General features: G+C 42.7%; 1 protein-coding gene and 1 long non-coding RNA gene across 7 annotated transcripts in view; one reads left to right on the top strand and one right to left on the bottom strand.

The window, feature by feature from the left end:
• Window positions 1–27,702, bottom strand: part of cadm1a (cell adhesion molecule 1a) — a 634,562-nt gene that overhangs the window by 262,486 nt on the left and 344,374 nt on the right. The gene's annotated exons all lie outside the window — the stretch shown is intronic.
• On the top strand, window positions 18,341–19,885 carry LOC139072172 (uncharacterized). The gene is made up of 2 exons (XR_011521764.1): window positions 18,341–18,909; window positions 19,639–19,885. It is a non-coding gene; the product is annotated as an uncharacterized lncRNA (long non-coding RNA).

Consider the following 27,702-nt stretch of genomic DNA (forward strand, 5'->3'; position numbering starts at 1 on the left):
GCCTCTGATTGGTGGGTAGAATCAGCCCACATGGGCTTAAGACAAGGATGTGTGGAATCAACCGGGCCAGGCTGGGGCAGACTGGGGCTACCCGGCCCGGGCCGACCCGGTACAGATGGGAATGGCCCATTAGTAGAGAAACGTTAGGGGGCTTAGCACCGTTACAGCAGATTTTTTAATGATGCAGGCAGTGCTGCGGGAGAGAAAAACAACAAAGATGGCGGTGGCTGGGGAATGGCGCTAGTTTGAAATGGCTTTGGACAAATTAGCCTGGGCCTTTTCTTTGAGACAGTGTTTCCGAACCCTGGTCCTCAGAGCACCCGTGTTTCCCTGCTGCGTCACACCTGACTTAAACAAGAGCATCAAACCAACATATTTAAAGCTCAGTTTGCTCCACTGGTTTACTGTGATGCTCACCTGTTCCAGCCAGATACCTGCATCATGGGGTTGATCTGAGCTGAGGAGGAGACTCCTGTTGTTTTGTTCATCTTCATCATAATAATGACAACATTAGATGACAACAGGTGCTCACATAGGTTTGTGCTGATGAACATGTCTGAGCAGCTTGACCACGTTGTTGTGTGTCGGGGAGGAAACACAACCACAGAGTCGTGCTGGTTTGAGCGTGTCGCTGCTCGCTGGAGTTATATCAGCTCTGTCTGGACGTTAGTTGGAAAACTTTCTCTTTCAGTCGTGAACACATTACTGAGCGGCTAGAATCTCCGTTTCTGGACTTCGGCGTCGGCAAATAGCTGAATAAACTCGGCACTGAGTGAGAGGAGTGTTTAGTTTGTCTGAGACAGCAGAGCTGCAGACACCGGCAGCAGATGCTGGAAAAAACACAAAGGAGGGGGCGCCTCGGCTCCACGCTAACGTCGCAAAGCATCATGGGAGTTGTAGTCTTTGTGGTAAAATCGCCCAGCGGGTCAGTTTTAATATATTTTTGATATTTATCTCGTGGGCCACATAAAAAAGCTCTGCGGGCCATATCTGGCCTGCGGGCCTTGTGTCTGACACATGTGCTTTTGATGGTCTCTCAGTCTAAGCTGGATTACTGACATTAATAAACATTTGGGCCATATTCTCATTTTTCCAGGTTAACCTGTATAACAGAAAACAATCACTTTCTTCTAATTCATAGACTTCCACCTACTTTCTTTTTTCATTAACAAGACCCTAGGGAAACAGACATCTTTCCCTTCCAAGTGGGGAATGGCAGGAAAACATCCAAAAGAATGTGACCCAGAGGCAATCTGGTCAGATTCCCGAAAAAGATTTTCAGTCACTTTTTTCCAGGATTTTTCTCTTTTGGTAAAGATCCAAACTGTGGTTCACAGACAGACCAGTAAACACAGAACTAAGTCTTTCAGCTCAGCTCCTTCTTTGTTTGGACAGATCAGAGCAAAACCTTCATGACTACAGATGGAGCTCCAATCCACTGGTTCATTCTTCCACCACTCATAAACCAACCTAGACACTTAAAATCGACCCTTGAAGCAAAAACTCTCCCAAACTGAAGGGTGCATTCCACATTTTCCTGTTTCAAACTTACTTTTAATACAAAGTTTTTATCTGTTTACTTTCTTGTGCATTGTCAAAGATGGTCAACACAAAAAAACGTGTTTAACAGGATAAAAATTGGATGTGGATCCGTTAATGTGATGAATGGAGAAGAAAGGTGGATTAACATAAGAATAAAGGGAAAATAAAACTATGGAGATGCTAACAATAATCTAGCAGTTTAATGGAGGTTCATCAATAGATGTATTGTCAGTCTTAGTGTTTTGGTTGCCATCTAGAAAAATGGATTTGTAAAGTATTCCAACATAAATACTGTTCCTTGATGTGAGGGTACAATCCCACGGTTCTTCCGACAAGCCACTAATCATCATTCCACACCTTCCTTGTGACACAGTTCCATAAACACGAGCTGATTCACTTCTTTGATTTTCTTTCTTCAGAAACACGGTTGGCATTTTGGCTCAAAAATCACTAAATAGCACCCCGTAGTGCTGCTCTAGCTGTTATACATGTGCACCGGTATATTCCGTTGCTGGATTAAAAACGCAAAATGAGCTAAAAAAAAACAACTTTATTTCTGGAAAAAGGGTTCTGTCAAAAAAAGTATACGATATGTTTTGTGAAGAGCTGACACCAGCAAAGATGGACCATAAATAGTTTATAGCTACCAAGTACCTTAAGGAGCAGACAGGAGGAAGAGAGCAACCAATTGAGCCAATTAAGAGACGTCCCTCTGAAGGGACAGAGGAAGACAACCCTCTGCTTTCAAGCCACCCACTGAAAGGAGAAACCTCTGTCGTGTTGTGGAGCCTCAATAATGTTCCCTCCACCTTCATGTCAGGGATGAAAGGCCCCCAAATGTCCTTTGAATGAAACCCCCGAGGACTTAACATGCATCAAAAACATTTCCATCTTTGAAAATGTTTGAGGACGACTACACATCATTTTTTCAGAGCCTTGAAGGATCTGCTCACTTACTGACTTTTATTTTGTCCGATTTAAAAGGTCCTGCATAGCAATTCCAAAGATGGAGGAAGGCAGCAAGAAGAAACAACAGGATGTGGGAAAACAGTGTTGCTCACTTAAAAAAAAACAGGACAGCTTATTTTTGAAGGAGCCATCACTCTATATAGGGATAGCCTGTCTTCCTTTCCACTTTTGGCTAAACGCTCAGGGCTGAACACTCTTACGTGTGAGGATTTGTTGCTCTAGAAGGTGGCAGTAGTTTCCTGGGAGGGAGAACTACGAAGCATCACCGACAAACTCCTAGTAAGATTCAGCCAAAGCAATATTCTGACTTTCTGCGTGTGTCAAAGCAAATTAAACTGACTGTTTATGACCTAATCTGCAATTATCCACAAAGATTATATTTCTTTTTCATATTAAAGTAATGAATCAAAACACGCTTTTCCAATACAAAAGTATTTAAATAGATTTTTCAAGGTATTGTTCTCAGGCTGGACAGTTTGCCAATAAAGAGAAGAAAAACTGCTGAATAAGTGTGACACTGTGCTGCACTTTGAACAAAAAAGCTGTGGTAAGCAGTCGAAAGGGATAAAACCATAATGTTTAGGGGAAAACTGAAAAAAGGACGCTGTTTAAATTATGAAGAAACTTGAGCTTGTTTTGAGTAGGAAAGAGAAAATTAAACATATACTAGAAAAACACTCACCTCAGCGCCAGTTTGTTCCATTATTGACTCATGAATTCCCCTAATTTGGGTTAGCTGTTATCTAATGCGTGTCTGAGACATTTAAAGTTTGAGAGAAGGCAGTTGGATCTGCTACAAAACCAATTTGTAATTTTTTAACTTTTCCTGTTTATGGTATAACCCCCCGCTGAAATGGAGCTTTTTGATGTTCAAACACTAAAGCGGGGATTATGGAGGAAACCGTTACCTGGTGTTGCATCAGCCCGTTCCTCCACATGACAGAAGGAGTTATGTGCAGATGGGAAGTTATTGGAAACAGCGGGAAAGGAAGTTTATTTTGCTTGGGCTAATCCCACAGCTTGATCGTGACGCACCTTACATCATCTGCTGACAGTATCGAGCATCCATGACCAATGGCGACGTTTGGCAGTTGATTACCAAACAACTAACAGAAATGGCTCCATAAGACTCTCTAACTGAAGAACAGTAAACAAATGTGTTTAAGAGAAACTTGGCTTACTAGCTTGGCATTGTGGGTGAAGAAATCCTCAAAGTAACCAGGGCACCAATTGTGCCTTTGAAGAAGGGTGATTTCCGCATCACTATTTCATGTAAGACTAATTAGCTTAGAGACATTTTGCCCTGTGACATCCGGGGTGTAAGGTGCAAGACAGGGGTATTCGATTCTGGGCCTGGAGGGCCGGTATCCAGACTGTTTTAGTGGTTTCTCTGCTCCAACACATTTGATTCAGTGGTTGAACCACCTGTTCAGCAGCTCATCAGGTTGTGCAGAAGCCTGTTAATCACCTGCTGATTGAAATCAGGCGTGTTTAAACAGAGCTGAAACTAAAACGCGTTAGATACTGGCCCTCCAGGTCCGAAATCGAGTTCCCCTGGTGTAAGAAGTATTTGGCTTTTTAGTAAAATACTTTCTAATTTCACCTGATATTAAAGAGAAAAAAAAAGATAGTTTTCTTTCTTAAGATAAACACCATCTTGCAGTCCAGTTTATAAAAAAGGCACGATGAAGTTAAAAGAGTAAAACACAATATCACGGTCTAAACAAGCCAGCTGTTGCTGAGAAGTTTGCCGAGCCAGGTGTGTGTGCTCAAACAGCAGTACCACAGAAGCAAAAAGAGAGAAAGAAAACAAGAAGACAGCATATGCTCTCACTCAGAGGACACCTTAACGGGTACAGACCCCTTGTAAGCAGACTGAGACTATTCCCCAAGCACGTACGGCCTACTTCATACAATATGTTGAGGGTATTCTTGGACCAAAATGATGAGCCATCTGATGTTCTGTGATAAATTAGTGGGGGAACAATAGTTCGATGCATTGTAGCGGATCAAGAGAGCAAACATCAGGGTGTGAGTTGATGGGATATGCTTCATTCCTCAACCAGACTGAAGAGTAGAAGATCCAATATGTTTTGGGCTGGTAGGGTTGGCAATGATGTCAAATGTCTTTGTGTACAGGAGATGGCAAAGACAAAGCAAATCTTGCACCATAGAGCTGCTCAGAATGCAAACCAATATAAAACAAATCAAGCAATAGCGGCTCAGTTATGAACTGGAAAGATCACTCTTTCAATTTATTCAGTAAAATTGTTTATTTGAACCCAGAACTGATTTGTAGAGACAAATCGTGGGAGCTTGAACACTTGAAATCTGTAGCCGAGTGTCTGTGGTATTGGTTAAAAGTTGTTCCTGGTTCTTAGCACTCAGAAGTCAGGGTACAGATTTTAATTGGAAGCCGGATCTAAGGAAGTCGGATCTGGTGAATTGCAACCACCTACAGACCTTTTCAACTATAGAGATACTGGAGGCAGATGGTTGACATGTTCCTGATTGGTAGTATTGACCATCATGGTCTATACCAGTGGTTTATACCAACAGTGTTGGTTTAACAAGTTTGAACAAAAGTGTGGAGGGAGGTGAACACTAGGCTTGGGCGATTTGTATAATTTTTCCCATTGCCAATTGTCAGTCCAATAAATGACAATGGGCGATTGATTCGTGCATGTGATGTCATGATTCATGGACTTATTTGCAAATACAGAAGAAGTCCAACGTACGCAGCACATGTGTTTGCTAAGAGAGAAATGTAGATTTATTTTTGTTTGATGCTGGATTTGGACGGTCTCCTCCTTGAACCGTCACCTTATTGTGGTGGAGGAGTTTGAGTGCACTAAAGATCCTAGGAGCTATGTTGTCTGGGGCACTTTGTGCCCCGGTAGGGTCTCCCATGACAAATTGGTCTTAGGTGAAGGGTGAGACAAAGAACGGTTCACAGGATCTTTCATGGAGATAAAGTCAAAGAGTCGGAGTACCCGTCCCAGAGGGTTACCGGGGTCCCACCCTGGAGCCAAGCCTGGGGTTGGGGCCCGTGAGCGAGCGCCTGGTGGCCGGGCTTTCGCCCATGGGGCCCGGCCGGGCCCAGCCCGAACCGGATACATGGGCTCATCCAACTGTGGACCCACCACCCGCAGGACGAACATGAAGGGTCCGGTGCAATGTGGATCGGGTGGCAGACCAAGGCGGGAGCCTTGGCGGTCCGATACCCGGACAAGAAAACTAGATTTTGGGACATGGAACGTCACCTCGCTGACGGGGAAGGAGCACGAGCTTGTGGCAGAGGTTGAGCGGTACCGGCTAGATATAGTCGGACTCACCTCGACACATAGCATTGGCTCTGGAACCCAAGTTCTTGAGAGGGGTTGGACACTCTCCTTTGCTGGAGTTGCTCCGGGTAAGAGGCGGAGGGCTGGGGTTGGCTTTTTGTTAGCCCCAAGTAGGGATGGGTACCTTTGACATTTGAATCGATCCGGTACTAATTCCCGGTACCTACGAGTCGATACCGGTACTTAACGGTACCAATTTTCGATACTTTTGAGTATTATTTTAATTCTCTTTTATAATTAAATATATATTTTTCTCAGTATATAACCATATTTGATAAATATCACGATAAATATCATACAAGTTTGTATTTTAACATCGTCCTTGTAGTTTTATAAGCTGATAATTAAAATGAAGCAAACATCTTTACTGTGAACTAAATTTACTGTATCTTCATTCCTTTTGCCGTCCTTTTTCATTTGATTTTTCCTACTGGGAAGTTAGAATTTCCGAGGAGAAAGCGAACGCACCATTAGCTGATAACGGTGGCAATGGAAGCTAACATATCAAGCTAACGTTATCTTTAACAGTTTATTTAGCTGCTGGAGCAGATTAAAACGATGATGCCTCAAACTTAGATCGTTGTCACTGGTTTTACCTTCACCCAATCACCCGTCGCATTTAGTAAAGTAAAGCCAAACTTTAGAGCGCGTTCATGTTCTTCTAGTCGGAAATTCGGAGTTCCGAGGAGAAAGCGAACGCACCATTAGCGAAACGGAAGCTAACAAATCAAGGTAACGTTATCTTAAACATTTTATTTACCTACTGGAGCAGATTAAGATGAGGATGTCTCACTTAGATCGTTGTCTGTCGCTTGTTTCATCACCCAGTTACCCATCACATTTAGTGAAGTGGACCCAAGTTTTAGCGTGCGTTCTTTCTACCATGCTTGCTCTGTTTACAACGGGCTCGCAGGGACCGGCGACATAACGCTCTTGCGCATGCGCAACTGTCTTGGCAGTACCGAAACGAGGCACCGTTTGAAATGACGTGAATCGGTGTTCGGTCGGTACTATGGAATTCGGTCGGTACCTTAAAAAGTACCGAATTCGGTACTCATCCCTAGCCCCAAGACTCTCTGCCTGTGTGTTGGGGTTTACCCCGGGGATGAGAGGGTAGCTTCCCTGCGCCTTCGGGTCGGGGAACGGGTCCTGACTGTTGTTTGTGCTTATGGGCCAAATATCAGTACCCACCCTTTTTGGAGTCCCTGGGATGAGTGCTAGATAGTGCTCCATCAGGGGACTCCATTGTCCTGCTGGGGGACTTCAATGCTCAGGTGGGCAATGACAGCATGACCTGGAGGGGTGTGACTGATCTGAACTCGAGTGGTGTTTCATTATTGGACTTCTGTGCAAGCCGCAGTTTGGCCATAACGAACACCATGTTCGAACATAAGGATGCCCATCGGTACACTTGGTACCAGAGCAGCCTAGGTCGCAGGTCGATGATAGACTTTGTAGTTGTATCATCTGACCTGCGGCCGTATGTTTTGGACACCCGAGTGAAGAGAGGAGCGGAGCTGTCAACTGATCACCACCTGGTGGTGAGTTGGATCAGATGCCAGGAGAAGATGCCGCGTAGACCTGGCAGACCCAAACGCATAGTGAGGGTCTGCTGAGAACGCTTGGCAGAAGAACCTGTTAAGACGGTCTTCAACTCCCACCTCCGGCAGAGCTTTGACCGCGTCCCGAGAGCAGTGGGGGCATTGACTCCGAGTGGGCCTTGTTCCACTCTGTGATTGTTGAGGCGGCTGTTGCTAGCTGTGGTCGTAGGTGGCCGGTGCCAGTCGTGGTGGCAACCCCCGTACCCACTGGTGGACACCAGAGGTTCGGGGAGCCGTCAGGCTGAAGAAGGAGGCCTACAGGGCGTGGCTGGTCTGTGTGTCTCCGGAGGCAGCAGAAGGTACCGGATAGCCAAGCGGGGTGCAGCAGTGGCAGTTGCCGAGGCAAAATCTCGGGCGTGGGAGGAGTTTGGTGAGGCCATGGAGAAAGAATATCGATCAGCTCCAAAGAGGTTCTGGCAAACTGTCCGGCGCCCCAGGAGAGGAAGGCAGCAACTCGCTCACACTGTTTACAGTGGGGATGGGGAGCTGCTGACGTCAACTGGGACTATAGTCGGATGGTGGAAGGAATACTTTGAGGAGCTCCTCAATCCCACCTACACGCATTCCGAGGAGGAACCAGAGTTGGGGATGGACTGTCCAATCTTGGGGGCAGAAGTTGCTGAGGTAGTCAGACAACTACACAGCGGCGGAGCCCCGGGGGCGGATGAGATTCGTCCTGGGTATCTCAAGGCTATGGATGTTGTAGGGCTGTCGTGGTTGACACATCTCTGCAACATTGCGTGGTCATCGGGGGCAGTTCCTGTGGAGTGGCAGACCGGGGTGGTGGTCCCCATCTTTAAGAAGGGTGGCCTGAGGGTGTGTTCCAACTATAGGGGGATCACACTCCTCAGCCTCCCTGGAAAGGTCTACTCCAAGGTACTGGAGAGGAGGGTCCGATCGATAGTTGAATCTCAGATTGAGGAGGAGCAATGTGGTTTTCGTCCTGGCCATGGAACTGTGGACCAGCTCTATACCCTTGCAAGGGTGATGGAGGGGGCATGGGAGTTTGCCCAACCAATCCACATGTGCTTTGTGGATTTGGAGAAGGCTTATGACCGTGTCCCCAGGGGCACCCTGTGGGGGACGCTCCAGGAGTATGGGGTGGGTGGCTTTCTGTTAAGGGCCATTCAGTCCCTTTACCAGAGGAGCATGAATTTGGTCCGCAAAGCCGGTAGTAAGTCTGACCTGTTCCCGGTGAGGGTTGGACTCTGCCAGGGCTGCCCTTTGTCACCGGTTCTGTTCATTACCTTTATGGACAGAATTTCTAGGTGCAGCCGTGGTGTGGAGTGTGTCGAGTTTGATGGCAGGAGAATCTCGTCTCTGCTTTTTGTGGATGATGTGGTCCTCCTAGCTTCATCCAGCTCTGACCTTCAGCTCTTGCTGGGTAGGTTCGCGGCCGAGTGTGAATCGGCTGGGATGAGGATCAGCACCTCCAAATCTGAGACCATGGTTCTCTACCGGAAAAGGGTGGCTTGCCAACTCCGGGTCGGGGGAGAGGTCCTACCTCAAGTGGAGGAGTTTAAGTATCTCGGGGTCTAGTTCCCGAATGAGGTTAGGAGGGATTGGGAGATTGACAGGCGTATTGGTTCAGCGTCTGCAGTGATGTGGACGTTGAGCCGATCTGTCGTGGTGAAGAGGGAGCTGAGTCAGAAAGCCAGGCTCTCGATTTACCGGTCAATCTACGTCCCAATCCTCACCTATGGTCATAAGCTTTGGGTAATGACCGAAAGAACGAGATCGCGGATACAAGCGGCCGAAATGAGTTTCCTCCGTAGGGTGGCCGGGCTCAGCCTTAGAAATAGGGTGAGGAGCTCGGACATTCAGGAGGGACTCGGAGTAGAACTGCTGCTCCTCCGGATCGAAAGGAGCCAGTTGAGGTGGTTTGGGCATCTGGTCAGGATACCTCCTGGATGCCCACGCCGGGGAGGTGTTTCGGGCATGTCCTGCCGGCAGGAGGCCCTCCTTTTCCCCAGCTACCAATTCATTTGGGAATGTTCCAAGGCATTCCCAAACCACCTATAAGCTATATCCTTTCCAATAAGTCCTAGATTAGCTGTGAGGCTTCCTCCCAGTGGAGAATGTCTGAAAGAAAACTCGTTTGTGACCTGAGAGTGAATTCTCACTATTTGGTGTAAGCTCATATCAGCAGATTTTAATCATTTTGGTCTTGATCATGAATATAAATTGACTGGTAGATTATCTTTTCCTTCATCTCACTCACCACCACAAGATCCCACCTGATCACATGCACCCCGTTTCAAAAAGACCTGAGGAACTTGGCCTCAGACTTGGAGGTGCTGGTTTCACACTTGGTTGCAAAGGTCTTTTACTCAATGGAGCCAGCAGAGCCTCAACATCTGGAAAAGCCATGATTGCTTTTTTTTTTTATTACAACCAATGAGCACAAAATAAAACACCAGAAACTGAGACTTTTAGGCGTAATTGCAACTGCTTTCTGACGTGTTCACTCTCAGTTAAAATCATTAAAAGTCTTTAAGATTATAAATGTCATGCAGCTCAATTCATCCAAGCTTTTCCGGTACTTTATGTAATTTCTCATCCTGACCTTTCAGACTCTTGGTGTGAAGAAGCAGCCAGAATGAGCAACACCGGTTGTCACAGATGCTGCCAATCGAGGCTGTCCACACTGAAGCTGCTGTACACCTGCCATTCTGGCATATTCTGCATCTCGCCGTAATTCAATTTACAACTCAAACCCATTTCAGAGCCTGTCACACATCTTTCTAGCTGAGAGACAGTCGAACCCAGAAATCCTGCAGGGTTTTAGCAGATACTGTAACTTGTGAGGCATGTGTGGCTTGCTGAGAGTAAAGAAAAATCAAATAAACTGAACTTGTGCACTGTGAGTGAGTGCAATGAAAAAGGGGGTTTAATTAAAAATAATTTTAGTAGAGGGGGAGTCAGCATCACTGAAAGGAATCAGGATCAGAGCAAGAGATAAAAGTCATATGATTCCTTTCATCCTGAAACAAAAACACGAAGGAGAACAGACTACTGTAATTAAACGGGACTATAGTGGGGTCTGGGGGGCCATCGGAATTAGCTTACAGTTGATTTGATTTAAGTTCAATTATTTCATTGTATTTATGTAATTATCATTATTAAATGTGTGGGTCTCTTTAAAAGCCTAACTCAAGGCAATGCAATGAGGTAATTATTGGGAACAGCGTTCCGAGATGAATTTGGCTATGTTTGTTTGTGATAAAGGGTTATGGAAGGGGTATGAGTGGGACATTTTAGCAGCAAAAAATGAATAATAAAAGGACCAAAGGGTGCCTTAAAAAATCCATTAGCTCTAAATGATAAAAAAGGACCCATTTAAAAAGAACAAAGACAAAAACACATGAAGGCACACCATTAGGATACATTTCTCAGAACCTAGTACATCAAATACAGCTAATTAAAGAGGTTCTCATCAGATCTTTAAAAATAGATAATTAAAGGTCTAGCAGTCCTTGAAGGAGCCATGCCAGTGTTTTAAATAAGGTGAGAAATGATGGGCCTAGAAATCCAGAAGGAAATCTATTTTTCTTTGCAGGTCGGTCTAGCCACGCTTCATTAGAGCCTCCGCGGGCTGGAACCAGTTTGGTAGGCAGGATGTTACTGGGACAGGGCCAAACAAAGATGGTGGCGGCTCATTTGAAACGACTTTGGCAACTTTGGACTATTTATTCTTGGCCTTTTCTTTGAGTCAAAAGCAGATAGAGATACTTAAGTCCTTTATTTAGAAAAAAATGTTTTTGTGACTTCTTCAACAGCGGTTGCCAGCCTGCCTAGATTATTGCCACCTGTGGACCTGTTGACCAATAGCATGCTGAGATGGTTTGAAAGACAACCATAGATTCAGCCCCATGACTGAGATCTGTCTATGGGTCATGGCCAGACTATACATTCACATATATAGGATGGCTTGTGTCAAATCATAAGTACAACTGTTGAGTAACTTATGCAACATGGCAAGATTTGTTAAAATTAAAATTCAGACTGTGTAGCAACTGCTAGCTCAAAATGTGTCTCAACAACCACCAAACTGACTGTTTGCTGAGGTTCTTTGCCTGAGAAAGAGTTGATTCCAAAAGTAAATTGTTTGTAGGTGAATTTTCAATGAGAACTTTCAGAGAAATCCTTCACAGCATTCATGCAAACAGACGGACAAAGTCGACGGACTCTAAAAGTGACTACCAAAGTGCAAAAACAACCTGCATCATGATCATTCAGCGGTTGGAGTAAGTGTTGGAGGAGACTCTCAGCTTCTTCTACACCCACGTTTAGCTCAATATCTGTGAAACTGACTGAGTTATAGCCATTTTTATGTTGGCCAAATATCGTTTAATACCATGTTCATCCAACAACGATTTTCTTTCAAATGAAAATTGTGGTTTAGAAGTTGTTGCTGACACAACAAACACATACACACAAGCAAAGAGACGTCTTTCAATAAAACCATCGTCTGATGATGTATCAGTGTGGCGTCACTAAATATTTAGTAGATGCAGTGTTTTTTTTACTTATACAACAGAAGTTGTGAGGATCATTATGTTCTATGTTTTTAGCATTCTATCACCCTGATCTAATATAAATCTACCTGCCCTAAAACATTTTGTTATGGTAGTAGTGGTGGGAGAACGTCATGAAAGGCATCACTAGATTGTAAGTATAGATATGAAGAATCTGTTCTTTTGTACTGAGGAGGGATAGGGAGCCTTTGGGTTGAGCCGGCTAATCCACACAAGTCCAGGAACCTTGACTCGGGAATGTCATGGCTTACCCATCAGCCACAGCTCCTAAAAGTCACAAAGTGTGACAGAGAGACAAGTCAAACATGATGATACCCAAAAATCAGGATCACCCTCTGAGGGGAGAAAATGTGACTTTACTGTTAAAGTGACACAGCACTTCAGGGGGGTAAGAAATCCACTGCAGGTTGTTCTTAACTCAAACGGGTTCTATACTTGTTCACTATTAAAGAGACCCAGATCAGTGTTATTCAGTCAACAGCAGCCAGTCACAGTGTGTCTGGTACCATTACCGAAAGATGTGGGTCACTTTCCTGGTTTCCTGTTACTAAAATGGCAGTGAATGAAATGTTACCAGTAACAAAAATCACGTTTAGTTTAAATTAACTCATTCACTGCCAGCTGTTTTCTGATCAGAAAGCACCTGACTGCTAGTGTTTTAGAGCACTTTTACACTTTTTAAGAGCCACAGAACATTGTGCTCTATGATCACGTAAACACCAAAACTACCAAAAGGCTGAGCAGACTCACTTCTTACATCAGGAAGAATCAGCGTGTTTCCATTCTGTGGTGGAAGTGTGAGCTGCAGAAGCTTTCCTGGTTAGCGCCTCGCTTTAGGCATAGCGGCGTCCCAAAACGATCTCCTAATACACGGACTGTCTGCTTCCTGATCATTTGAAGTGTGACACACACATGGATGAAAATCAGCTGAATAGCTGTGATGTTTACTCTCAAGGTGTGCAAGCTCATTCCCAAACCCACCCCGTTAAAAAACACAATTGATGACTTTAGTTGTCAATGGCAGCAAATGAGTTAACATTTAGCTAACCAACTCTGAGATTTTGGCATTAAAGGAAAATTTGGCTATTTTGAAGTGTTTTCCTGTTACCTGTGGTCTTTCTTACAGAGATGGGATACCATAAATCCTCTAATACAGGCCCGGACCAGTATTTGACTCAAGCTCATCAAGCTCCAGGCCTTTATTGGAAGGAGGACCAGAATTAGAGGCAGGCCTCTATTTCTATTTGAGCAAAATGAACTAATGGTTCGCTGGAGTTTTTGACAATTAAAATTGCGCCCACATTTTCAAAGTTAAACACATTTCTTTTAACAACGGTAGTTTCTGCTTCAGCCCTCTCCCCCCTCCCCCTGCGCAGCGGCCGCAAACTCACTGATGCGCCTGCAGCCTCTCAGAGTTCCTGCTGCTCTAAACATTAAAATAATTATTTCATTTTCTGTTCCTCACTTCTGATTACCTTCAATGGTGTCTGTTTGTTGCAACCAGCAGGTACAAAAACTAACTTGTTTTTATTTGACTATTTTTCTGTCCTGCCTGTTTATTATCTTCCTGCATCTCCTCTCAATCCTAAAGAGAAACTGCTACCTGGGTTCATATATATTCACCTCATGAGTTACCTTTGAACTGCAGTTCTAAAAGATCTACCAACCGCTAAAACAGCGGAGTGCCGCTGCTTGGCGGCCGCATCAGTGATCGGTGCGTCACCGGAGGACAAAACAGGTGATGCGCCCCGATCCACAGCAGCGAAAAACATCAGGCACAAATAAAAGAATAAAAGACAGAAAACATAAAAGGAAATGAGCCGACATGAACGATCGCGTGTTAAATTAGTTTTTGAGGTGGCGACACCTGATTTGATAATGTTACTGTGGCCGTGCTCAGGACGCAGATGTCTGGAGCGCGTCAACAATCAGAGCTTTGCATGTGCAAGCTGGTTAAGGTTAGGATGGGGGTGAGGGGAAGGTTAAATTGCAAGAGGGTAAAGGTCACAATTTGGTTAAATGTCCGTTTTACGGCGGGTGTCAGTACCAACGCTCTGGCACAGCGCGTTGCCTCCCGGCGCGCAGGAGCATGTCACCTGCTGACAGCAGGCTGCTGTCTTTTCCGTGGACTGCATCTTGCCGGTCATTATCACGTGACAGCGACTAGTCGATGACAGGCATAACAAGTCACTATAGAGCGGTGAAGTCGACTAGTGACTAGTTCATACAACCCCTGCTACTGCTCCCCAGAGTGTTCTGCAGCATAATCAGCACGTTCTCGTTGAACTTGATATCAAATTTTCGCCTCCTCTTCGTCTCCGCACGGTTAAAGTTACCCTCACGGTCTATCACTGGCAAATCAAAAGTGAGACGGATGACACAACCGCCCCCGAACTTGCTTGTTACCACATTCCACCCGGCCACAATAAAATTCCGGCCATTATTCACCTCCGCCGACTCTGACACCGGCCAAAATATGACACCCAGCCGTTAATTGAATACAGGCCAATATTAGAGGATTTATGGTAGATGTCCAATTATTTAGAAATTCTAATTAAAGAGCAAGTCACCCCCAAATCAACATTTTTTGCTGATAAACTACATAAATGTGTGTCTAATCGTGCTGTTGACAGGTGGAGTCAATAATTTGGCACTTTAGTGCAGCTTAGTTAAAATTTAAATATTCTGCCTAAAACTGTCAGTGTTGCGCCCTCTTCAGGTAAAAACTCTGCACTGCATTTGAATTTAAATCTGCTATTGCTACTGGCTAAGAGGTACATAATGATGCTAGCCGGTACATCATGATGTCACAATGTTGTTGTGAGCCTGTGTGTGTGTGTACTTGTTAGCAGCTCTGCCCTCTCGGTCTGCTAGGCAACAGCTCGTTACATTCTTCAAACAGGAAGTGGGAACGGAGCAAGACTCTGGTAGGAGGTGACTTGCTCTTTAATCACTATCTTTCACCATGTGTAGCTTCCAGAAGGACCAATAGAGTTTACCGATGAGCTAATCTGGATTCAGCCATGACCAAAGGGTGTTGCTACCATTTTACAACAATTTCCTAAAATCGTTGTATTACAATTAAAACCAACAGTGTTCACATTACATGTTCATCGTAAACCACAAGTATCTCTAGCAGCAACTATAGATATTCTTGTGCATCCAATGGTCAAGGCTAACTGGAAATAGTGAATATTTCTGCAATTTTTTCTCTCAAAAAGGAATCATTTAAAGATGGCAGCTACAACTTCACCCATAAAGTACAACTTTTACCAAGAAACAGACTTCAAACTGATAAAATGTGAATTTAATTCAGAAATGATTGGGTTTGTTTAACGTGGTGAAGGTTACACAAGCAGTCAGTTACCTTAAACAAACAGCTAAGTCCAAAGTACTTCAGTGCGTTGGTGGGAGGCAGATTGTTCATTAAACCCTTTTTTTAAGTCAGCATTCTGAAGCAGCCGCTTCACTAACTTCAGTGTTTAGACGCACACTGTGACTAATCCATTTTAATCCAACGCTACAAGTGGAACCTTTCCAAAATCAATCATTCTGATTGATTGCTGTCCAACATTTGGTGGTAGAGCTCTCTCAGAAAATGGCTACCATCAGTTTAAAAATTGTTCTGCACAAATAATCCTGCATGTCAATGTAAACATGGGTTTTGTCTCATAAAAGGGGAGAAACAAGAAGCCCGTTCAGCTCACCAGCAGATTTACATCAGAGGCTTTTGCTTTCATCGCTTTGTTCCGGCTCTCTTCACCCTGACAAACTTATCACACATTATTGTTTGTTGCTTTGAATCATCTCCAAGGTTAAACAAGCACACAGCAACCGACTCAGGCCTCTATCTGACACCTTTCACTTCTGTTTCCTGGCCTCCCTCATCCTGCGATAAGAAGCGAGTATTACCTTTGTCACATCACATTTTCACCCACTGTGTTCATTTGTTTAGATGTCCATTGTCCATCTGTTTTGGGGTAAGGTAAAGTGTGTTCTCGCACATAGAGACAACACAATCCAGCCTCTGCAGCTATCAAAGCTATCCATCAACCATGGTTTGAGGCAAATTGCAGGCTGTCCTTACAGATACATTTGCTACTTCCTCACTTCAATTTGTTTGGCAGCTTTTGAAAATGCAGAGAGCCTTGGTGTGCAAACACACAGCATAGCCTTTCCCATTCTCCTGGCTCAGGATGAAATTACAGCCTTGGCTGTTTTGAGAACCTTCAGAAACAGAAGCAGCAAGTTAAAGCAAAACAAAAAAGCACAAGAATCCAGTTGGGTTGTTTGATTTCTGCAGATTTAAAGGAACATTAGGATTGTTTTCTGCAGTCGCTCAATAAAGCAGAAAATTACAGGTAGAAAAGCAGAATTTAAAACCATATTGATGCACGGCTTAACTTATTCAAACATGAACAAACAAAGCAAGTATTCAAGTATGAATGAAGGCATATTAGATGTTAAGCTGGTGTCCTTATATATGAGAAATCATGGAGTATAACACTGCAACTCCCAAGGCAGTCATTTTGACTGTTTTCATATTTTGATATGTAATAACTTTAGTTAGATGGTTCTCATGTTGTCCTGGCTTTTCCTATTTTTTGTGTCATAATTTCCATAAAGTAATGTATCGACAAAGAAATGAAGCCGTTTTTATCTTTGTCTCCCACAAACCGTCAGTTTGACGCTCTACTGTTTACATGGTAACGTTTTCCCGCGGATAATGGACAGCGTCGCCATTGTTAAAGAAACAAACTTTCCAGCTCTCCGTCTCTGTTCAAAGTGCGTGTGAAATAGCGGCTGAAACAGCTTTTAGAAGAACATTCACAGTGAAACAAGCATGAGAAATGAATCTGCTTCAGGTGGAGAGGGGAAACTGATGAAAACTGGTCAGCAGGAAGTGGCACAGACTCCGACAGCAACGCAGAAGATGATCAGGGACCCCTCACCCCCACCCACGGAAAAGATTTGTGTTGGTGTCCCAGCGGATAATAGAGAGACTTCTTTTCAAAGTTTGGATTATAATTATATTTCCTTCCCATATTATTAGGTTCACACATTCATAAAGAGTTAATTAATACCACACTTGAACCATTTTGCTCCACAACGTCGTCAGCCTGCATTTAATGGCCAAAATGACAGCCATCAAACTGATGGTTACTGGGAGTTCTAGTGGTAAGCAGGGCTGCTCGATAATGGCAAAAATAATAATCACGATTATGGTGACTGAAATTGAGATCTCGATTATTTAAGACGATTTTTCAATTAATGTTGATTTTATTTATTTTTATTCAGTCATAAAACTGCTCAGGGCACAATCAGGACAAAAATAAATAAAAAACAAGATGATCACTAAAATAACTCCTGATTCCCAGTATAAAAATACCAATATACTTATAGCTCATGGTTTATGACCCAAGGGCTATAGACCTTGGTTTAACTCATTTAAGTCTAACCAGTACAGACCCAAATACCAATATCTTGCAAATACTGACAGCAAGAATTATACAGTGGCATTTATAACAAATAAATGCAAATAAATTGATGTTCACAAAATGTTACGTAACATTTATTTAGTCATGTCAAGGTGCTGTAGGAGTGCACTAGCACCGTGTCCTCAGAGAGGTTAGTTATTTATCAGCATGAGGAACCTATTTCTATCTATTTCTACCTTATTTATAAACTATTTAATTACAGGTCCATCAGTTAATGTAATGATTGTCCCAACCACAGCTGCACCCCCCACCCCCCAACCCAGTCTCACAGCAATCTGGAGCAAGCTGCACGTGTGTTTAGTGCGCCGCACGCGCACATTTAGCTGTTTTAGCGGCTCAGGAGTCCGCAGGTGCGGTGTGTGTGTCACTAACTCTGGTTAATCCAACAGGGAGCCGACTCTGAGAGCCGTTTCTTTAGCGACTGACACGTCACTACATCATTCCCTTTCCTAATGTCCTGAAGAACGGTCCGGAGCGCAGGCGGAGTGTTTAGCTAACTTGCAGGAAATGTCGATGACCGTTATCTAGAAAGTAGCTAAGGGTTACCAGAGATGTTTCTGAGGTGTTCGCTAGGTACTTTTAAGATTTAAAAAGTCAAGAAGGGGGTCTGAAAAGCTGTTAGAAATAGCGTCAAAGTCGCTAAGTTGGCAACACTGTGGGAGGAGCGCTTCATTTGCAACTCGGGGCAGCACAAGTGGGAGGAGCAAATAATCGGCTTGTTTTGTTTTTATAATCGTTCAAAACTCAGATCATAATTGGGATTAAAATTCGATTAATTGAGCAGCCCTAGTGGTAAGCCATTTTAGTCAAAACATTTTAAAAATCATGCAATTAAGCAACATGTCTGTTAGCAGCCAATATGTTGAAAATGGCTCCTTATTAGTTTATTAAATGTTGGCACTATAGCTGTAAAAATTATGTCAATCTTGAAATATGTTGCAAAGTGGTCGCTGATATATAGAGCTGAAACAACTAATCGATTTAATCGATTATAATCGATTATTAAAATAGTTAACAACTTTTTTAGTCATCGATTAGTTGTTTAATAATCATATTTTACCGCATAAAGTCTATTTTTTACCACAATCTGACATCGGTTACAAGCTGTTAAATTTGCCGCCAGTGTGTGGCAGTAATGAGCCACTGATCTACCAGTGGAGCCGTAGAAGAAGAAATGAGCCAATGGGTGCCCTCGGTTTTCATGACGTATCACGTTACTGACGCTCATCTTGCTGTGAGAAAATGGCGGAACAAGAGGAAATACGGAAGAAAAATAGAAGCGACAAAACTGAAGAGAAACCCCGGACAAAAACCTCACGAGTATGGGAGCACATTTGAGACGAAAGCATGTGGGGGCTGATGCAGCAGAGGAAGAGCACCGCGGTCAAGTGAGCCGTCATTTGGAAGAGCCAGCCCGGTAAGTAACAGAAAATAAACAAGCTGGACTTAGTGTTTTAGCTGAGTTCGTTATAGTGGATGTTAAACATGTTTTTTTGCCGCGTCAGTCTGCGGTGTTCTACTTCTGATTGACTAGATGCAATCGTGAATCTCCTCCGTGTTGTGTATCATGCGCTTGCCAAATTTAGCACGTCTGTTTATAAGAATGTTCTCGTTAAGAGAAAAACGGCACAAACCCATAACTATGTTCCTCATTCAAAAAAGGACAACTCCGCGGAGAAAAATATACAGACAAGCTGTGTCCAGGTGAATATAACGCGGCATAGTTGTACACTTTCAATTTTTAAATACAGGAGAAATTCAGAAAAAGTCATTTTTTTACTATTAAAAGGCTGTTTTACTATCTAACGCTGTAAAACGCCTCACAACACATTTTTATCATGTTTCTTAAACAGTATTACACAAAATAAACATTTTTCACATTTCTCTGGCTAATTTAAACACTCCCGACTCAAAGTAAAAACCTCATGAGCTTCTTACTTAGAGCTTTTTAATAGTAAAAATGTTTTACTTTTTTTCTGAATATCTCCTGTTGCGGGCTATTTTGTAGAACGTAACCCTCAAAATAAATGATCACTGTATATTGTTAATTAATTCAAATAATATAATATTGATTTAGTGTTGTAGTGTGTGTGCTGCTTTATTTTATATGTGTACTTATTTCAGTCTATTTGTGTTTCTTATGCAGAAAAAAACAAGCAACGATGGACAACTACATGGGGAAGAAGACACTCACCCCCCAGCAATTCATACCACTTACAAACTCTATTCTAAACATGCTGGTAAAAGACATGAGGCCACTATCCATGGTGGAAGGAGCAGGCTTCCAGCTAATGCTAAAAATTATTCTGGACTGATATTTTGCACTGTTTAGCTCATTTTATACTGCTGACTGTGTTCATGTGCAATAAAATAGATTGCAGTCAACTGCACAATTCTCTTATGTTTTTTTGTTCTTAACTGAAATGCATCCATCACTTGTATAGGTTAAATAGCTAAACAATAACAAACCGATTAATCGATTAATCGAAAAAAATAATCGACAGATTAATCGATTATGAAAATAATCGTTAGTTGCAGCCCTACTGATATACATCCTTTAGTTTTAGGAAAATTGGTTTATGAGATATTTTCTGTAACAGAGTTAATTCCAAAAGATCAGTTAGAGCAGGGGTTCCCAAACATTTCACGTTTCAGACCCACAAAAGACCATCAAGACATGCAAACCCCGATATCTGTGGTTTAAAAAAAACATGCTTTAAAAGCTAAATGATTCAGGGCATAAAGAAAACCCATTTAGCTCATGTTCACTTACTCATTCATGAGGTCCATGAGGCAGGGGTGAGGAGTGAGCACCACCTCATCCCTGCCACGAGGACCTCAAGGGATAAACAATCAATCCTGCTCAATGGTCAACTTTCTTCGCAGGGTCACCCATTAGGACAGTGGGAGGGTTGAGACAATAATGCTCAGGCCAATGGTCGAGCCTGCTGAGGCTCTTATGGAGCTTGGCTAGACCAACATGCAGAGCAAAATCATTTTGCTTTGGCTAATGTCCGACTACACTCCTAGGCACATGTGTAGGTAGAAACGACCTGAAGAAAAACCCTGAACAGATAAAGTTTGAAAGTGGCATCACAAGAATAACTGCTGGCAAAGGCTTTGAAAACCTCAAATGTTTCCATTTCAGGTTAGTAAACAGAAGATACTAAAAGTGTTTTCAGCTTCCGCTGAGGTGATAAAAACTCATGTCCTTGAATTTAACAATGCAACTAAACCAAGTGACTGAAAGAACTTTTTGTTGGGAATTCATAGAAAAACCCTGAAATCAAAAGACCGTTTGTGCACTATGAGCAGCTGGGATGTAAACCATGTTTTACTGTTATTTATATTCTAAAGAAAACTGGTTGGTTAAACAAAAGGTGAAAAGGCCAAGTGTAGAATGAGAATTAAGATGACTTTCTATGTCATTGTTCCACCTCCTGTTCTCTACAAAGAGACAATTACCCTTTATCCTGCTTAAGAATTCAAGTACAGCTTAAGATTTCAATTTCAGCTACCCTCTGTGAACCCTGAGTGTTAGAAGATGCTCTTCTATCCAGCTTCGTCACAATGAGTGGAGTGATGGAGTACATTTTGTAGGTGTGGGATTCTCTTTAGTTGATGCACAAATTTACAGCTTAAGCCATACTTTTTCACACACTTCGGTCTTAATCTGTCCCCAAAGGCGACAGAGTAAAGAGAGCCTAGGTTATCAGCATTAAAACCCAAATGAGGCATCAAAGACGGACAAGTGCATCCAACCCCCTGAGGTGTGATGTTATTGATTTGACTGGTTGTCTGACTTGGACAATAGTAAATAGATCAGCGCGGAAGGGCTGTCTTATACCATCTGAGACCCTGATTAGATAAGTTTCTGCATCCAAAAGCCTCCCACCTACGTCATTATCGCACCACAACAGCAGACAGGGATAACGCGCCCGGTAGAGGCATTCATGTTATGTCGCAGGTGAACGAATGAATAAACAAACAAATATAATGATCATTTCTTCACATCAAACCCTTTCAGGTTCATTTTTGTGATTTAATTCAAAAGTATTGAATGGTTTTTGAACACATGGTTCTAGCATGTAAAGATGCAGCTTCTTGGTCTTCCATCACATCATCATGACCACGCCGTGCTAAGTTTTTTATGTTGCTGCTAAACCGTTTTTATCTGGTTTATTCAGGCTCTCTTGAACATTTTACCAAGCCTTGCAACTCTGCAGATCACTCTGAGTTAAAGGCCAACCGATATGGTTTCTTTTTAAGGCCAATGCCGATACCGATTTTTAAAGAATTTTGTTGCGGATGGCCGATATCTAAAGCCGGCCGATATGTATAAGTTTTAGCAGCACATTGATTGTGAATGACAACTGCTCACTGTGTGCAATATAAATTAAATAAGTCGATGAATCTCTTAATATTTATTGAACTTCAAATGTAAAACTCAAAACATAAAAAAAATGGTGTGTTGGAGTCCCTCGGGTCCTTTATTCAGTCTAGTAGTGGCAGCAGTTGGCCACACAGGTGCCTGACTAATTTATTTATTTTTAATCAGCTTATAAGAAGAATTTCAGCCAATGGCAGATATTATATATATATATATATATATATATATATATATATATATATATATATATATATATATATATATATATATATATATATATATATATATATATATCAGCCGGCCTCTACTCTGAGTAGAGTCCTACGACATATATGATGGTACCACTTCTGAGGCCTCATCCTAGCATAGGGATGGGTACAGAATTCGGTACTTTTTAAGGTACCGACCGAATTCCACAGTACCGACCGAGCACAGATTCACTTCATTTGAAACGGTGCCTCGTTTCGGTACCCGTCCTTCACAATGAGAACTTGCCTAGACAGCTGCGCATGCGCAAGAGCGTCACGTCGTCGGTCGCTGCGAGCGAGTTGTAAACAGAGCAGCATGGTAGAAAGAACGCACGCTAAAGCTTGGGTCCACTTCACTAAATGTGATGGGTAACTGGGTGATGATGAAACCAGCGACAACGATCTAAGCGAGACATCCTCATCTTAATCTGCTCCGGTAGGTAAATAAAATGTTTAAGATAACGTTAGCTTGATATGTTAGCTTCCGTTTCACTAATGGTGCGTTCGCTTTCTCCTCGGAACTCCGAAATTCCGACTAGAAGAACATGAATGCGCTCTAAAGTTTGGCTTCACTTTACTAAATGCGACGGGTGATTGGGTGAAGATGAAACCAGTGAGAACGATTTAAGTGTGAGGCATCATCGTTTAAATCTGCTCCAGCAGCTAAATAAACTGTTTAAGATAACGTTAGCTTGATATGTTAGCTTCCATTGCCACCATTGTTATCAGCTAATGGTGCGTTCGCTTTCTCCTCGGAAATTCTAACTTCCCAGTAGGAAAAATCAAATGAAAAAGGACGGCAAAAGGAATGAAGATACACAGTAAATTTAGTTCACAGTAAAGATGTTTGCTTCAGTTTAATTATCAGCTTATAAAACTACAAGGACGATGTTAAAATACAAACAGTTGTGTGTTATTTATCATGATATTTATCAAATATGGTTATATATTGAGAAATATATATATTTAATTATAAAAGAGAATTAAAATAATAAACACTCAAAAGTATCTAAAATTGGTACCGTTAAGTACCGGTATCGATTCGAAGGTACCGGGAATTAGTACCGGATCGATTCAAATGTCAAAGGTACCCATCCCTATCCTAGCATGACTCTCAGACAGTCTGGATGAAGACACACGCTGGAAGATTGCAACACAGCGTAAGGGAATTATAGCCTAAGTCTTGGTCAGCTTCATCAGTTTTCCTCATCCTTTCTACAACCAAACCACACCCATGCCAGTGGGCCCTACATGACTACGCCATCAACATACTTCCTGAAACTCTACCCATGGCTCAATATGATGCCAGCATAACTACAGGCCACCCGGACCTTGCTGCAGAAGTTCTGTGCATGCCCAAACCCATTTTGAACTGTCACAAGCAACAGGGAGGCAGCTGCGTTCTCGATGCACGCCTGAAGACTTTGATGAGTTAATTTAAAAGACCATCCGTGTCCTACTGGACCTTAGCATCAGAGTGAGGTCTTTGATCGATGTGAAAACAACTTTTAAGTTTTGGTGTGACACAAAATCTGATGATAAACAGCAAAGAGCTAAACAACTGTTCAGACTTTGGTGGATTTTTAGACTTGGTAGAGAAAGCTCATGATGTGCAATCAAATGCAGAAATCCAGCATGGCTGCCTCCCACAGGTCTACTATAGTGAGGTCTAATTAAAGCGCCGACCCCCAAGGTATTCTTTTCCACTTCTGCTGCGGAGCACTGCTGAGAAGGAACAAACCACATGAGTGCAAAGACAAACAGTCTTATTAAGCCAAACAGACCTATGGTGCTTCTTGATGACAAGACAAACGGGTAAAGAAGGCATTTTGTGTCGGAAAGAAAGTTTTCCACCAGCCAAGGCACTCTGGGGGTTTAAAACTGCACATTAATGTTGAACAGCACAGACTGTTTGTCCAATCTGATCTGCTCCTTAATGGAGAACGGGAACTGATGAGAAATGTTCATTTTCAGGGCAACGCTGGAGAGAAGGATACTCTTTTAAAGTCTTAGCTGACACCAAATCAGCATCGTCATTTCAGACTAAACCAAGACTTGGTTGCCGATCACTTTAGCGATTTCCTCAAAAACAGAACCCTTCCCCAGCACAGAGAAGTTGGCATGCTGCCTGAAATTAGTCCAGCCCAAAAAATTTCTGGAGAACACAGAGCTTAGTTCCCTCTCTGTTCCCTGTTAGCTTCAATACTTTCTGCAGTGTGTGGCCCTGATTTGACCAGCCTGACTCGAGTATCAGTCTTTCAAAGTTCAATCAGTCATTTCAACAACTTCCCGGTGACAGGCCAAAGAGAACAACACGGCCACAAATCAAAGGTGAGCTGAGAGGCCCTCTTACGCCAGCAGGCTGGGGAAATATACTGCTGGTGGCTTTGAAATGCAAAGGAGGAGAGGGATGTGTTTACATGATGACATTGTGTTTATCCATCAAAAGTAGAGTGTAGAGAGAGGCAGTATCTGGAGATGGGTGGGGGATGAAGGAGGACCCAGACGCGCCTGGATGGCATGCCAATCTAACAGCCACGTCTCACTGGTGATGGAGGGCAACGCGGTCCCACATCTTTCTCCACTAGGCTTCTCCACAGTCCTCTACACGGTCTCCATTTTCTATCATCATCCCAGCCATGCAGGATGATCTCCTCCCGCACTGGTTTTACATGCTGGTTTGGTTATGTAACAAAGCAATCCTGGATGCAAATTATGCCGGTGAATGCTGCACCTATGTTCAGTTATTCTTCACTGAGCTACAAAAAACACAAAAAAATAGTGCATTTCCTTTTCTGGCTTCCTTTCCTCACATCAGTTAGTTATAGGACATTCCTCATGCAAGACAAATGCAGTCCCTACACATCCTGAAAGCAGTTGTTGCTTTCTTTGTGGGTATTAATAATCACGAACTATGTTGACCTGCAGATCCTGTTGATCTAATCTTGTATTGAGCGGGTGGTCACTTTTTCAAACACCATCAGGATTTCCTGTTAACAAAATAATAATTTATAACACAGACATATAACATGTTTGAGACTTTCAGGGGGATTTGCAAACGTGAGTCAATGCAAAGGAACAATTTCCTTTTGGCTTCTGAACAAGTCCTAAAGCCGAATGTGTCCCCTGAGGGGTTTTAGGACAGTCACATGTGAGGCGAGGGGAAAGGGACAGGGGAAAATCACTGTCCTGTCATTTCTAAAGCTTCCAAGGCCCACACCCCACCCCCTCGTGACTCTGGAGGTTGTGAAAAGGCAGCGGAAATATCAGAGGGTTTACTCTCCAATAACAGACATCACCATGCCGAGATGGATATCATACCAGGTGGAGAAAAAATATGCAAATTTGAGCTGCTCGCTCTGAAGCTGGACTCTGGCTGCCTCCGAGCTCAAATCAGCCATGACTCACTGGCAGATTACTAATGTGTGGTTTTAACTGACAAAAGCTGAAAATGAAGGAAGAATGAGTTATGCTGTTGATGGTAATCAGATATTCACCGGGACACAACAAAGCACCCTGCTTTCAAAAATAACTCACTATTGTGGTCTTTACCAGCTAGTTTTCTGTCAACAAGGAAATGGAAAACAGTAATCAACATCAAGGACGAAGTCTGATTCTGTAACTGGAAACAAATCAAGCCAACAAATCTAACACGTAAGCTGCTGTTTGTCTATTTAAAGAGAAACATTACAAATGTAAGTACAACCTTTGACCCTAGACTTCATATGATCCTCAATAGCAAAGGAACCTTGCCTTGATGTCTTGACCCCGCCCTGCTGCCTAGGAGATACGTCATCAGGAACCGCCAAGACGAGTTCCAACGTTCATGTTCTACCGAGGCGTCTGTTCTCTGTTTGTTACCCGTTTAGCTAGCTGAGCAAGGATACACGAGAGGTGTCTTGTAGCCCAGCCTTGGTCCAAAATTTCCCAGAATACACCGCTGTATTTTCAAAAGAATGGCGGATCAGATGCTGGCAGCTACTTTGGGGACAAATTTCAATTTTAAATGTAAATCAATTAATTTAAAATGGGTTTTTTTTAGATCCAAAGAAGTCATCTATGGTTGGTTAGTTGCTTAGTAGTCACAGCTTCGGTGGCTAGCGGGTAGTAACTCGCTTATATATTTAATTTAACAAATGAAACTTCTGTTACAATCTTTTTACTCGCACCTCAGACTTAGCTTTGACATATTTTTCTCCGTTTCGGTAGTTTACCTTTAGGCAGAAACAAGAGAATAAACATCTCACAAGAATGTGTTTTTATGTTCACAGGAGAAAATGTGTCATTGTAACGTTCGACGCGTTTAGGAAATGTTTGAACATGTGCTAAAAGTAAGCAATGTACACACACGCTAAGCTAGGCTAGTTGCTAAGTATGACGCTAAGATGGTGTATTAGTTAGTAAAGTATTTTGCAGTTTCAGTGGTAAAACAAAGATTTTCAGGTAGGAAAAGCAAGCTTTGGGTAAAGATCCTTGTTTGCTAGCTGGCTAGCAATACGCTATGGGCGAATTCCTGCTTCTTCACAAGTTGTGCCAAATAAAACTAGAAATCTTAAAAAATTAAACCTCAGATGTGTCATAGTTTGACATTTTGAGAGAGAGTAGACACAGCTGAAGAGTTTTATGTACAATATGTGTATGGTCTGTGAAAGTTGTGACACTAAAGAGTAAAAACCGATCCAGATATTTACCGATGTTTCATTTCAATGACAATATCGGCCAATATTAATGGTAGACCAATAATAACGGACATCCCTACTGCAAAGTATAGGAGGGTCGTAGCCTTGTGTGAAGACTGCCTAAGGAACCACCTTATTTTAGGGCTGCATGTCAATGGAACCATTGTGTTCTGAAGAAGACTTCCCTGGAGCGAGCGGCACACAGTGATGGCGGAACAGTTAGAACTGAAATAAACTTCTGGAATTGACTCAGCAGACTTTTCTGCATGAAGCTTGCATGATCTTCTTATGCATCAGTGGGATGTTTTCTGTTTTACTCCCATGGATCAAAAATGTGTTTGCTAGATTAATTTGATAAAGCAAGTTCTTCCTCCGTTGTGATAATAATCTAAATATCTAAAAGAAGCTACATCCACCAATGGCAATGGTTATTGCCCAATCAATATAAGGGACCCATTATTATTCCTTTTTGTTGTTCTAGAACATTTATAGACACATCCCAGTACAGTAGACATCCTTACTCGAGTCCAGCTTGAGGGATACCACCTGTTATGCAGCAAACTTCCAAAATACACCCAATACCAAGATTCAATTAAAAAAAAAATACATGTAGCTGTAATGTTTATAATGACAAGTCATTGTATCTGATGCATTCATTTTTATGTATCTGCAGGTTAAACCTTTAAGAACTCCACATCCTGCTGAGCAGATATCTTGTATTCTATCGCTGCATTTCCAGCGAGACCACCCAGGCCTGCAAAAGTAATTTCTCTTCCACGAGAGTTTCTGCTGCTGCATCATAAAATATGTGGCCGTACAACATACATACTCTGTCACAGGATGGCTGTACAGCCTGCATAAACATTGCATGACTCTGCTTTTTCTCCAACGCG

The sequence above is a fragment of the Nothobranchius furzeri genome, chromosome 10 (genome assembly GCF_043380555.1).
Source record: "Nothobranchius furzeri strain GRZ-AD chromosome 10, NfurGRZ-RIMD1, whole genome shotgun sequence".
Lineage (NCBI taxonomy): Eukaryota > Metazoa > Chordata > Actinopteri > Cyprinodontiformes > Nothobranchiidae > Nothobranchius > Nothobranchius furzeri.